The sequence below is a fragment of the Empidonax traillii genome, unplaced genomic scaffold, assembly GCF_003031625.1.
Source record: "Empidonax traillii isolate 1590-97213 ecotype Southwest subspecies unplaced genomic scaffold, ASM303162v1 scaffold61:size1379657, whole genome shotgun sequence".
In the NCBI taxonomy this organism is placed as follows: Eukaryota; Metazoa; Chordata; class Aves; order Passeriformes; family Tyrannidae; genus Empidonax; species Empidonax traillii.
In genome coordinates, this window is record NW_020955254.1 from 160,561 (window position 1) to 175,158 (window position 14,598).

The following is a 14,598-nucleotide window of genomic DNA, read 5'->3' on the forward strand; positions in this document are numbered from 1 at the left end:
GGGCAAGTGCAACTGCACTGTTGACCTTTATCTAAAGTTCTTCTAGTGAAGACAGATTTTGGAAATTTGCTTACTTGTCATCTTTCTCTTGGTCATACTCATTAGTCTGATGATCAGATGGAATGACTCAGGTTTTGCTACAGTAGCCTTACATTGCCTGGGGACATTTTCAACCCAAGTTATCTATCTTTAAAATGGCACTGCATTAATGGAGTGAAAAAAAATGGAAAGAAGCAATGCCATAAGGCTAGAGTATTATCCTTGTGGTCTGTTGTCACTTCTACAATAACAGACTGTAGCACTTGGAAAGGTACAACAGAGGATACTTCCTCAAATTATGTAAATTCATAAAGCTTTAGCAAAGAGAAATGATCCATATTAATTTAGAACCTCTAAACCTCTAGATGACAGTTTCTAAAATAAATATCAGGTTTCTCTTTTCTTAAACAACACACAAGCAAACATTTTTCAATATAGATGAAAATTTTGAGCACCTTAAATTATAAAAATGTGGTATCTTAAACGTCTCTTAAAGCAGAAGTTATAACTTGATTCTTTTCTCCCAGACTTTCTATGGCAAGTAGAACTTTTAACAAGCTGAAACACTTGTTACAGCTTGTGAATACACTGATATAGTGCTATTCATCCAATCAATCCCAAACCAAAGCTTACAATTAAAACCTGAAAAACAGAGAGTTTTAGTAAGTTTATGTGGGCTTGTTTTAATTTATGTTTTTATTTCATTCAGTCTTGCCAAAAATAGATACCTTGCAGGAAAATACTGGTATTTATGTGCAAGTACATTGTCATTGCCTCTGGAACACACAGATTTCACAAGGCATCCTTCAGTTTCAGCATATACTGTTCATGAAGGTAAATGCATTCAGTGACAAAGTCCTCCCTCAGCCACCATAAACGTACTTCAACCTGTTTCTATGTCTTTCTTTTAATAGTAAAGTGACACCGCCTTGCTTTAAGGAAATATTTGCATTATCAAATGTACTATTTATATATAACAATGTACTAGTGTACTAATTTACAAGGTCTATATTAAAAATAAATAAGAAATCCTACCAAATCACTCAGACTTCATAATGAGAATTGAAATGGAACAAACTTTTCAGTCCTGTTTGGCCTTGTCATTCTAGAAGCCTGCAGCATCTCCTGATTAGTCATTCACTAGCAGTAGAAGGGAGACGTGAGGTAGAACTGTAATTTGAGAGGAGGGTTTTGTAATTAATTGATATCTATTTTTTATTTTGCTATGGTTTTTGTTTGTTGGTTTTTTTTTCTCTCCTTCAAGGAGCAACAGAGTAAAGTGTTAAAAATATAAGTCTGAGGAAAATGGATGTTGCTTTTGTTTAAGTTCAGGGTCAATGTAAGGTATCTTTTCATCTATCTCCTGCTTTAGAACTGATCTTTTCATTAGTATCCTCACTTGTGCAAGAGTTAGAGAAGGAGGGGAAGAGTGAGTGGGGTTTCTAAGCATTTTTCAGTGCACATAAAGTAAAATTTCCTTGATTTCATCAGACAGCTTAAGCATTAGAAAACCTTGTTCAAAAGGGAAAAAAATGAACACATTTACAAACTTCAGGATCACATCAATAGCAAATGTTTTGGAACTCATTTCTAAACACAAACATTTGGGGTTCTTGTGCCTGGAGGCTTCCTTAAGTCAAGACACATACGACGAGAAGTCTTGGATACCTGCCCAGGCAGACTGTGCCAAAGTCATCTCTGGCAGTTCTTACAGTGGAGATTATAGTTAAATGTGAACTGATTCACATTACTTTCTATTTTCCAGTTCTGACAGATGGAAACAGATACCAAAGAGGAGTCCAAATCTCTCCACATGTTGATCCATCTCACTCATCATGCTCTATATACTGCATTCAAAGCAGAGAGCTACTCTGCAGACAACATTTTGAGAAACCTTTTATGCTAGGAAGGAAATAAAATCAAATACACACAAGAAGATACTGTCAGGGAGATCTCTGTGCTCTGTTCCTGATCTAGTGAAAAAGAGAAGATGTAGATCTGCAGTACATGAAAGGATAACTTATTCAGACCAAGCTGAAGGAAAGTTAGGTTAATACTGTGAGTGCTTAGGCCTCAGACAAGGCCTTTAGTAATGTCAACTAAAGGCCTTAAAATGCAGTGCTTTCATGGAGGCTCTGTTGCCTGAATTCTGCTTCTGCATTTTTTACACAGGGACTGGGTGGAAACAGATGGAGACATAGCTCCACTACTGATAGGGACTACAAGATAAAGTAGAATGAATGGAACCTGAAATTCAGGACACTTTCCAATGTTACTTGTATTCATGACATTACTTTTTGGATTTCATATTTCACTTTCACCCTAAATGAAATATTGCTAAGATTTGTCAGAGTCTAGAAGATAAAGCAAGAAAAGCAGCATCAACATGACAATTTTTTTTTTCTATAGGAGTTCTGCTAATAAATAGCAGACAAAACCAAGTTTCTGAAAATCCGTAAGCCAGAAATAACTTATGCATAGAGAAAAGAGGGTGAAGATTAGAACATTTTTCTTACACTGATTTCTGAAGAAGATAAAACTTATTTCTCTGATTTTCCCACTGAGAAAGAGATAGGCATCTCAGAAATTCTGTGTTTGGGGAAGTTTCATGAAAATCTGTCACTAAATTCAAGGGAAGGTCCTGCTGAAGGAAAGGCAGAAGCCTTAGCTGAGCTTTACTTGTCCTTTGGCCTCCTAGCAGCCAGGGTGCATTTACAGGCTGGGCAAACAGTGCACCTGCAGTTTGGCACAAGACAGGGCATATGCTACCCCATTTGCAGCTGATGGCTGTCATCAGTGAGAAAGATCTAGGATTTAAGTGCAGATTTGGTGGGAGGGTATTAGAGACATTTTATGGAACCTTTATTGGCAGTATGGGTTACAGAGCTGTGAAAGTTGGGTTTTGCTGCTGTTGGTGTTACTAAACTTTCGTGCAAAAGCATATATCATTTAAAAACCTGCACAATTTTTCCACTGTGATGGGGAAAAAGGCTCTTTCCACTCTGAAAGAATAAAATTTCTCTCAATAATTAGATGTAATAGATTAGAAAGGGCTGATCGAACTACTTAAAAGTAGTGTGTGCACTCTTTAAAAGCATGCTATGTAAATGCTGTTATTTTTACTTTAGAACTCAAAGGGAAGGTAGAAATATATTTAGATGTGAGGGTGGTCCATGATCTGAATTTTAATAACATGTCTTTGAAGCTCTCAGGAATTGCTTTTTCATTAGGGATGAAAAAATCAGAAATAAGGGAGTGGCTGACAAATATTATGTTCACAAACAATGCTGTCTAATAGTGGCAGTAGTAATCACGTTAAGTGTTTCAAATCCAGAGACTCAAGAGAACTATGTAACACAAGTGAGCTTTTCATTCTGTGAATCAGGCAGAGGATGGTGTGACCAGGAAAGATTATGATCAGTATATCAAAGAGGGCAAAACCTGGCTGGAGGGATCTCAGTTGTTTAATCAACTGGCATCAAATTTTCAAAACCAGACTAAATGATAGGAATGGAGATAAGAGAAGATATGCAGCTCTTAGTTATTCTGAGTAATGCACCAGCTGTGTGAATATGAAGAGTACCACAGTAATACATTCATGTGTAAGACTTCCTTGTTGCATAAGTGTGTTCAGAAAGGATGATCAAAATTAAACTTTTAAAAAATGAAGTCTGATACTGGAGACCTCAGCTGAAGAACTATGGATTTTTATTTTGCTTGTTTGTTTTCATATATTTGGGTTGGAGAACTGAAAGAATGAAAAAGAAATATTTTCACATCAAGACAGAATTCATACTTCTAAAGGTTTAAAAGTGAGCTAAGTATTCACAGGCAAATTAAAAAATTATTTTTAAATCCTCACCTTTTTAGACATGTCTTCTCTTTAGTATGAAAATTTAAATAAAATTAAAACGTCTTGAACTGGAAAAAAAACCTCTGTATTTAATTAAAAAGAGTAATAGATATTTGCCTTCTTTATTTTCTTAAACAGAACTACTCAGCATTTTGAGTGCAAATCATGAACATTTCAATTTCTGCCAAACTGCATTTTTTAACAGTTAATCCACTTAGGGATATCCAGACATTTTGGTGTACCATAACACAGAGTTGTCCTGTCAGATTAACCCATTACTCTTAGTTATGATTGTGTTACTAAAATTCTCTCTATCCATAACCAGATGTCCTATGATTTATATCTTTCCACTAGACTATTTGCAGTAGGAGATAAATGAAACACTAATGTTCCATATATGACTAATATAAAAATAAATAATGCAGCTAAAGGAACAGAAAGTTATGCAAATTCTATAATACATGCTATTAATGAACAATGCACTATTCAATATATAAAAAAAAAGGTTGACATTTTAAGTTATGGGAAACTCATGTCATACAGAAGAGTTGTAAACAAAGGAAGACAAAGATTTTTGGAATCAAACAGAAAATGCAAGGCCAGATATTTGATGCCATCATTAATTATAACAGAAGGAAATGATCCTTTACTAAGAGACAAACACTGTTTTAACAAGGAGAAGGAGCACAGTATGCTATGTCATGGAGCCATTGACTGCACTAAAAAATTTTAAGTATCATTTTGTCATATAAATATGATTTTGAGTATAATTAGAAAAAAACACAAACTAACTATATGCAAAATTAAAGAAAAAAACTTTTAAGATAAGTTTTTTTTATACACTAAAATATATTAGAAGAATTCTTTTAGAACGGTGGAAGACCATTGTAATTTCTCCAGTAGAAGCAAAGCCATGCACTGCAACAGTTGTGTGACTGATGATCACCGACAGATAAAAGGACACTGATCTTAAAACTTGGATTAAATAATTAATCAAAACCATGAGCTCCATACATATACCTTAAATCAGTAAGAATGGTAAAAAATTTAAAAATTGCCTTCTTATCATGAAATGGTAATCTTTGCAAAAGATAGTAGAGTTGCTATCAGGAAAGAAAGCAGGAGGCATGAGGCCACAGCCTCACAGAATAATCGTGACAGGTGATATACAGCCCACAGGTCACTGACAGGTCACTCCTGTTCTAAGCCATTGGATATAGGAGTACTACCTATAGCAACTTCTCAGAAAATGAGCATTAGAGATGAGGGTCAACCAGACCTTCCAACTATCTTTAGAGAATCAAATACAAAAAGCAACTAGTAAGCAGGTAAAAGTCAACACTGACAAACACTGACGTTCAAGTTTCTCCCAAGGTATTTCCAAGTCACCATCTGCTAAACTTTGCCTTGACATTGCTTCATTTATACTGCTAGTGCTTGTGCTGGTTTTTCTGGGGTAGAGTTAATTTTTCTTCACAGTGGCTTTTATGGGGTTATGTTTTGGATTTGTGCTGAACACAGGGTTATGTTTTTGTTGCTGCTGAGCAGGGCTTACACAGAGCTAACATCTTTTCTGCTTTTTTTACTGCCATACCAGCAAGGATGTTGGAGGTGCATGGGAAGCTGGGAGGAGACACAGCCAGGACAGGTGACCCAAACTGACCAAAGGGATATTCCATACTATATAGCATCATACTTAGTGTATAAAGTGTGGGAACAAAGAAGAAAGGGGGGGATGTTTGGAGTGATGGTATTTGTCTTCTGAAGTCACCATTATGCATGAGGGGGCACCACTTTCCTGGACATAGTCAAACACCTGTCTGTCTATGGGAAGGAGTGAATGAATTCCTTGGTTTGATTTGCTTGCATGTGCAGTTTTTGCTTTCCCTAAACCATCTTTATTTCAACCCATGAGTTTTCCAGCTTTTATGCTTCCGATTCTCACCCCAATTCCGCTGGTGGGGGACTGAGTGAGGGGCTGTGTAGGGCTTGGCTGCTGGCTATGGTTAAACCATGACAGTGTTCTTTATTAGTTATTGCATGTGATGTGTTGGAATATCAGATTCAATCATGTTAAGCACTGCAATTGTGAGTTCAAGTTTCAGAGAGCTGATACTCCCCCACCCCCCTGTTCATAGAACTGCATTATTTTTTATTGTGATCAATTTTGACAATATTTATGAGTATCTCTTTGCTGGTTCTTTGTAGTGAAATAATTAAAACTTGTTTAGTACAAGGAGAGAGGCCGGACTATCATCTGGATTCAGAGAATTTGTTTGCTGAGTTGCCTTACATGAATTTGGCAAGTGGCTGAAAGGCTGCCCTTGACCTGGTTCTGCCACAATTATCTCCTGATATGTCTAAGAGTGATACCTGATCTGAACACACTTTCTGAAGAAGACTTAATTATTTTTTGTTATATCAGGAAGTGGTCTAACTACTGAGGAATTCTATGGCCAAAAAGCTGAGAAAATCCACATAGCAATCAAAATATCTCACATGTATCTTTTTTCAATAGCCAGTCAGTCCGCTGCAGAAGCCCAGAAAGAGAAGACTCAGTGCTTCTCAGAAGTGAATTTAAGTTTCTCCCTTGTACTGTGGGATGTTGTCTTCTAGACATTTATGCAGTAGTTCAGTAAAAAGGAAGGAACATCTTATTGATGAAGGGTATAGTGACAAACCGGCCTAATCAAAGGTTCATGCACATCTAAGACCAGATGTATATTTCACCTTCACAGCTATTTCCCAGTGTCTTGGTCACTCCAACAAACAGCTCTGGCACTGCCTTTTGGCAAAGAGGAACTAAATCAGCATCATTCACCTTGGAACAGCCGCAAACTCCTTGACTCTCACATGTCTTTTTCCTTCAAAATTACTGGAGCAGGTCCCCTGGCAGAAGGACTCAGGCTGTGGTCAGTAACAACAGTATGCCATTCCTTCTCTGTGCCTTCATCTGCAGTACATTTGGTGCCATGAGCAGGATGACCTTGCAAACCATCCATTTGTTCATCATCCCACACTGTAGTCATGACACAGTGTTGTGATAGTTGTCCTACACAGGCTTCTTCAAACCCTGTATTTCTAAGGTTGCTGTTTAAGTTGATTTAACAACTCACTGCTGCTGAAGGGGGTAATTCATATTCCTCCTCATCACCCTGGTTTCCAAATATAAGCTTCTTCATTGCAATTTATGCAAGTGCTTGCAAGATTTATTTGTTAACCAATTTAGCACATTAAATTCAGGAAAATAAATTCAACAAAACATTTCAGTGGACAAAGTTAGCACATAGACATGTACAGTGAGCACCATGTGGAAGCTAGGTCCACACAAGTAGAAAGAGAATAGTAAAGTGAGAAAAGAATGGGGAGAAGCAACGAGAGAAGGAATGGACAGGAAAGGAGGAAGGGTGAAGAAAATACTTTGCCCATTGAAAGGGCAGGAGGTAATTAGAAACACCCGATTGCCTCTTAGCTAGCTGTGCAAGTCATAACCAAAGCTGATCTGAACTCCAATATTGCCACTACTCCTTTCAGGTGGGCATCGGACCCAGAGACATTGGTTTAACACTGCTGCACTAGAGCATCATGGGGCAGATACATAGAATCTCCACCTTCTGTGAAATCCACTGTCTTGGAGTAGTGTTCATAGTCGCTCAGGAGGAAAAGTAACAAAATTTTATTCATGCACTTGGCAGAGACAAGGCGTTTCCTCCTTCATGTCCTCACATAGGACACTTTAACTGCTAATACAGCTGTCTCCCATCCCTCTCTCACCCATGTGGAGTGGGAGATGAGAGGAGGGATGTGGATAGGATCATTGCTTCAAACCAAGGGAAGATCAGGAAAGGCTATGCTAGAAATAGTGCTATGTCAGGAAGCAAGGAAGAAGGCAGTGTGATGCAGGTGAACCTCAAATCACTGTGTGTGACTGTTGGTGGAAGGCAGCTCTCTACTGTCTATAGCTCCTTCCACGGAGGCATGCTGGCATTTCAAAGTAGTTTGAAAGCACAGTGTGGTGTGAAGTCGTGGTGGGGGCTCAACAGCGTGGCTTGTGAAACAGGTCCAGTAGACTTTTGGATAGCATCCTGAGCCACAACAGCCTGAAATCTGCTGGCAAGGCTGGATATTCCCATGACACAATGATTGGGAGGGTCTTTAGAGTGTTATTACAGAAATTAGATGGCTATTGAATGTGGCAGCAAGGGCCTCATAGGGAAACACTGTGACTGATCTCATATCCTCTGTGGATACAGTGAAATAAGCCTCATAGGTCTTGCTTTTCTGTAAATTTTGTAACTCCTGTAGTCCACTAAACAGTCAATTTCAGTGTACAAAAATATTTAAATATTTAAATATTTAAAAGGTTGAGCAACAAGCACATAAACACTATGTGGTACTAGAACTGGGTGGTATTACAAAGAAAGTGTGAAATTGAGAAATCATGGAAAAAGGGGGAAGTAGATGGAGCATCTAAAGAGTGTTGAGAAAGTCCATGCCTTCAGAGACCTGCGTAAACAACTAAGATAATATAATTTCTTCAAGAAAACAAGGGAAGCAATGAAGAAAAAAAAAAAGTGTGATAATTTGTAAAATGGTCTTCTGTTTCTGTCGAGTTTTAGTTACAGGTAACATGAAAATAGAATAGTTACCAGACAATATCACTGAAGTCACAAATAATTAAATCCCAGAAATATGTGTTTTACCAAAAACAGTAATGAGTAAATAAACTTTTGAAGGCTATATACTGCTACTGAGTTAAATATGAAAATATGAAATATGAAAAAGAGATTATTTCCATTACATCCCTAATTTGAGATCAGACCTTAGAAGACTTCAATAAGTCAAAAATGAAAAGATAACCGCAAGGAGAATTCAATTTACATTTGGAAGAACTGGAAGAATGAAATAAAACAGCTAAGTTTAAAGATCAAGTGACAAATTTTGGTGAAAGGATGGTGAAGGTAAGGAAAAGAAGGGATGGTCTTTCAAGCTGCACACAGAGAAAAAGTGCAGAGAGTTTTTAAATAGCATGTAGAATGGTTGCAAAACCACTAAAATACTCACAGCATAGAAGCTTTTGGACATGGCCACCATAAATGGACACAATAAATAAATTTTTCAAGAGCTTTCCAATACTTAGAAACTGCACTTATTGAGAAATAAAGCATATGTGCTCTTAAGAAAGGACATGACACCACTAACATCCCCCACAGAAATTAGATTGTGCAGAATTAAGAGGATTTCAGCTGAAAGTATTTCATCAACTGTAAAAAAAGAAGCGACAACATTATTGAGGAAAACTTGTTTATTGGAACTCTTCAAGAGAAACCATGTCCATTGACTGGAATGTTATATTAAACACAAATGAAATGTATTAAATATAAATTGGACATGGGTACACAAATTAATTTGAGATCTGCAAGTGGTTTGAAGAGAAACATCTAATGAAATAGAGCATAGACAGCAAATCTTGTCTCTCATCCTGGGAAGATAATTCCTAATAGGAATATATATGAACTATATAGAGAAGTAAAACAGAAGTCCTGACAGATTAATTATTGGAATTGTGTTAGAAAAAAGATATTTACATTGAAGTGGATGCATAACAGAGTGCAAGTTCCTGTGAAAGAACTGATATTGTATGAAACGTGAAAATGGAAATGACAAGAAAAAACATGGAAATTAATGTGTAGAAGTGACAAAGGAACATCCAAATCATTATAAGCATCCAAACACCATAAACAAAACTTTAAGTGAAATAACACAGATACTGTTAATTTGGGCATTTTAAATTAAATAGATAAAAGAAATAAATATATTAAGACACATGAAATGAGAATCTAATCTAGTGACATGCATATAAATATGCATATATTATTTTTTAATTCATGGAAAATGTGTATCTTATATCTTGAAGTTATCCAGAAAGAGGAATATTAGAAATTATGACTGCAAATTCTGTAAATCAAACAAGCAAAAGTGACATTTACTAGACATTGTGCCATGTCAGGGGTTAACACTGAACCACAATGCAATTACCTCAAGTTAAAAATGATATTACAAAAAACAATTCTACAATTATGAAAAAAATTATCAACCAAATCAAGAGAAAACATCCACATGGATAATAAAAAATGAAGTTTGATGCAGTGAAAATTTCAGGAATTATTCAACCTTAATCTGAAGTTGTATAAAAAAACCAAAGCCTCCAAATAATCTGCCAGAGCTGTGATAATTCACACTGTCAGTGCTGGCATGTTAGCCACCTCTTGAGGAACCCAGCACCAAATGCTATAAAGAATCCTTTTGATTCAACCTTCTTCATAGATATTGCACACATTCAAGGTGTCTTTTCAGACAATGAGAATCTCTTTCTCACATACCAGTCAAGTAATAATGTACTAATATTTCCAAAGTTCACCTCCGGTGACATCTGTAACTGAATTTAGACTGTGAATCCAACTTCTGCCCTCTCTGGCTAATAAAACATATTCCTGGACAACCATAGACATTCACGTCCATAACAGCCAGCACTTAATTCAGATAACAAAAAGTTTCTCCTTCACACATGTTACAAGGAATACATGAGAGATATACCCACTGTTTGTCATCAACCCTTCCATTCATGACTAAATTTATAGAGGATCTAGGAATAAACTTCTGCAAGGTCACTCAGGTGATGCAGATAATATATATTCCAGACTTCACAGACTTAGGTCATCTCGCTGAGTAGAAGCAGCTTCAATGGTTTTTTTAGATGATTGCTGCCTGTCAGTGCATAAGAGCAAGATATGCACTCTCACCATCTGGAGTGGTCAGCTCCACCACAGATAGTGGGGGTTTTCCTCACAAAGGCACTGGAGGCAAGCTGAATGAATTAGAAAAATTTACATCCTTGCTGGCAGGTCACACCCAAAATAGTTATCAGAAAATACTACCCCATGACTCAGTCCCACATTTATCAATCCCATGTTCTTTCTCCATATCTATTCGGTATCTGCCTGCAGCATCAAGAAATCTTCAGACAACACAGGTCTGAGAGCAGCTAGTATTTTCATGACACAAACTTTGTCTTCTTCTTCAATTAGGATGGCCTAATGTTTAGAGAAAGTCAGCCCATGACTGATGAACAGCTTATTGAATCCAAACCTAAATGTAATACAAATAATGTTGAAGGTAAGGGGAAAATCACTTTTAGAATCATGGAATCTTATAATGGTGGGGATTGGAAGGTACATTTAAAATTCATCTCAAAGAAGTATATATATATATATATNAAAAAAAAAAAAAAAAAAAAAAAAAAAAAAAAAAAAAAAAAAAAAAAAAAAAAAAAAAAAAAAAAAAAAAAAAAAAAAAAAAAAAAAAAAAAAAAAAAAAAAAAAAAAAAAAAAAAAAAAAAAAAAAAAAAAAAAAAAAAAAAAAAAAAAAAAAAAAAAAAAAAAAAAAAAAAAAAAAAAAAGAAAGAATCCAGACCAAAAAAAAAATGTTACACACCAAATGGCACAGAAGGAGCAAACCAGACAGGATATATGTTAGTCATATGCTAGAAAGTTCTCAGTATAACAACAGCAGTTGAATAGAATCACACACTTGAAAGCCACTGCAAACTGCAAAATACCTGTGGTTTCATGTAAATAAAATACCTTTGGTCTGCCTCTGGTCTATTTCTTTGATAGAAGGAATGGTGTAAATCATTAGTCACATTTCAATACAGTGGAGAAACAGGCTCTCTTAAAACAGTAGATATTCATATTTTCTCTACATCGCTCAAAATTACAAAAGGGTATAAGAATAGGAGAGAAGTTTTTATTTCATTCTCAGCATACATAAAAATTGATTATATTTCTATATGACTTAATAAATTTGTGTAGTAAAAAGTTTATGTGCCCTTTTATTACTTAATGTTTTATTTTCCAGATTATTTGGTTGGTGGTTGACTAGCACAATTACATACAGAGCTACTAAATCAGCTGTTTAGTAAGGTTTTGGAAGTTTATTAGTCTCCTCAGTGTTAAAACATTTGCATAAATATGAAAGTACAATGTTTTCCAACATTTAGGAAGCAAGTAAGGTATTCAGACTTCCTAGACAAGGAAGATAGTAGTTCAGTAATCCACTGAATTGTTTATATCATTGCTAGGTGAAAAATATGGAAAAGAAAAAGTAGTGAATAAGCATTTTGCATTCAGGAACAAATGTTTAATAGCGTTAAATTAAATTATTTTTACTAGAAGAAAATTAGCAACCAGCTTAGAAAACTGTGTTAAGAAGTCGATGATGTATATAGATGTATAATATTCACTGCTTTCTTTTGCTCTGACACAGAGCACTAGCTATCCATATCTTAGTCTTGAAATATATTATTTCTATTAATGTAATAAAAATGGCTAAAATATTTTGCTCTCTCTTTTTCATGTATTCCCTACAATGAACCACTGGTGGGCAGCAGCCAAGTGCAATGTGGTTGAAAGGGATTGCAAGATAAAAACGAAACTTTACCAATCAATACAAAAAGTTATGTAGGATATGGAATTTCTTTCTCTCAGATATTCTGCTTCAAAAATTCATCATATTGCTTTATAAAATTCAGACTGATCACTGAAGCAATTCAGAAATCAATACCACAAACATCAGAGAGAGACACTGAAATAATAAAATTCAGAGTAAAATAAGAGTGATCTTAGTCACAGATGGCAAAGTACCTTCCATTTTTAAAGATATTTCCACAAAAAATGTAGGTGTCATGCGTTGGTACCAAATTATCACAACAGTGGTCTGAACTTTTTGTCACATCTTAAAAATGCAGACGTGCAGGAGAAATCAGGAAAGGAAAAACATTTAAAAGTTGTAATAATTCAAGGAAAAATGGTAAGAGACAAAATTCACTGGCATAACAGGCATTGCTCTCAAGAAAGGTGGGGAAAACTCATTTGGATGCTGAAGTGATGTATGACGTCAGGGAACCATTTATCTGCATATTTGAATTGAAATCTCCTGGAATTCTGGGAGCTTTTACTTGCTCAGTGAAAAGGGGTTCTGTACTTGAAAGGGACTGCGAGGCACCCAGCAATGTTCAAAGTCAACAGTAGCAATTACATTATCTGACTCATTCTGTAAATAGTTATTACTTATTGTTAATTCCTTTTAACTTATAGTTACTGTTATTATTCTTGCTACTGATTTGGATAGAACTGCACCTGGAGGGAAAGAAGCTTTCCTCTTCTCTTTCTTTTGCATTCTTGTTCCTCAGTTTAGCCGCTGATGCTGATGTTGGCTTCTACTCCAGTGTATTTCAGCAAAACCCAAAAGCCTTCCTGAGCCACATGCATCTGAGCGTAACAGAGATGTCACGTGCCATATGACTACATGTTAAACCTAAGCTACTCTTGCTGTCAATATGCTGATTCTGACTGCATTTTATTTAAAAGTATAAAAATCCATCTCTACAATCTATTAGTATCACTAGCACAGGTCAATACCTTTAAAAACACTCATTTCCCAAATTTAAGCAAAAAGCTGTTATAACTGAGTGATAATGGTCCTATCTGCAGTTCTCTTTTATTTTATTATGCAGTTCTCTTTCACTCTTCCTCTTCCATCCTTAGATCAGGTGCAATGGAGACAGACCTCTCAACTGCATTTTAAGGATAAAGATATAGCTGTGGACCCTCAACGGATTGGAGAGATGGTCAGAGAAGAACTGCCTGAAGTTCAACAAGGGCAAATGCAGGATCCTGCACCTGAGGAATAATAACCCCATCCACCAGTACAGGCCAGGGTCTGACCTGCAGGAAAGGAGCTCTGTGGAGAAGGAGTTGGGGGTCTTGGTGGAAAACAAGCTGTTCATGAGCCAGCTGTGTGTCTTGGGAGCCATGAAGCCCAATGGTATCCAGGGATGCATTAGAAAGAGCAGTACCAGCAGTGTCTCTACTGTGCCTGTGGGTAGGAGGCAATTAACACATCATATTCCTTTGCTGTCTGGATATTTACCAGTATTTCTGTCTTCTGATCTCATGAAGCATAGAGAGAATTAGTCACAGTTGGTTAAAGTCAGCAGAAGAATTCAAATATTGGTAGATAGAGAGAAATAGGCAGACAGCCACACATCAAATCACCTATGAAACTCAGAAAGCTTGATAACAGGCATATATCAAGAAAATTTCATAGTGATGCAATAAGTGTTTCCATTGTGGAAACTCAAGTGGGCTTCTGGAGACTGCTTTTTGGATCTCTCGCTCTGGTTCCCACAAAGCTAGATGCGGTGCCAGGTCCAGGCCTTGTACTCATATAGGGAGGTTTTCTGGTTTTTGAGAAGAGTTGAAAAAATTCAAACTATTTATTGTTCCATTGGAAAAGCTCCTGGCCATGCAGTACTTTAAAAATCAAAGGAGAGTATGCAGTGAGCAAGCCTCTGAAGCTCTGAAGCTATACAAAAACTGCAAGTAAGATGTCATGGAGAAGAGTTTTTTCTTAACTTTTGGAAGATATCTGCTAAATTCTGTGTCAGTCTGTCAGTGAAAATAATGGAGGGATGAAAACTGCTTGAGGAAAAAGAAAATAGGGCATCATTTCAGGAAGAAAAAGTGGGAAATCTAAAGGATAGGTGTTATTGCTATTGTTTGTCATAAATAGGAATAATAATAGGACTATATGCTTAAAGCAGACATACATGAATACTTTTTATGGGAGCAGTATAATTTATAAAC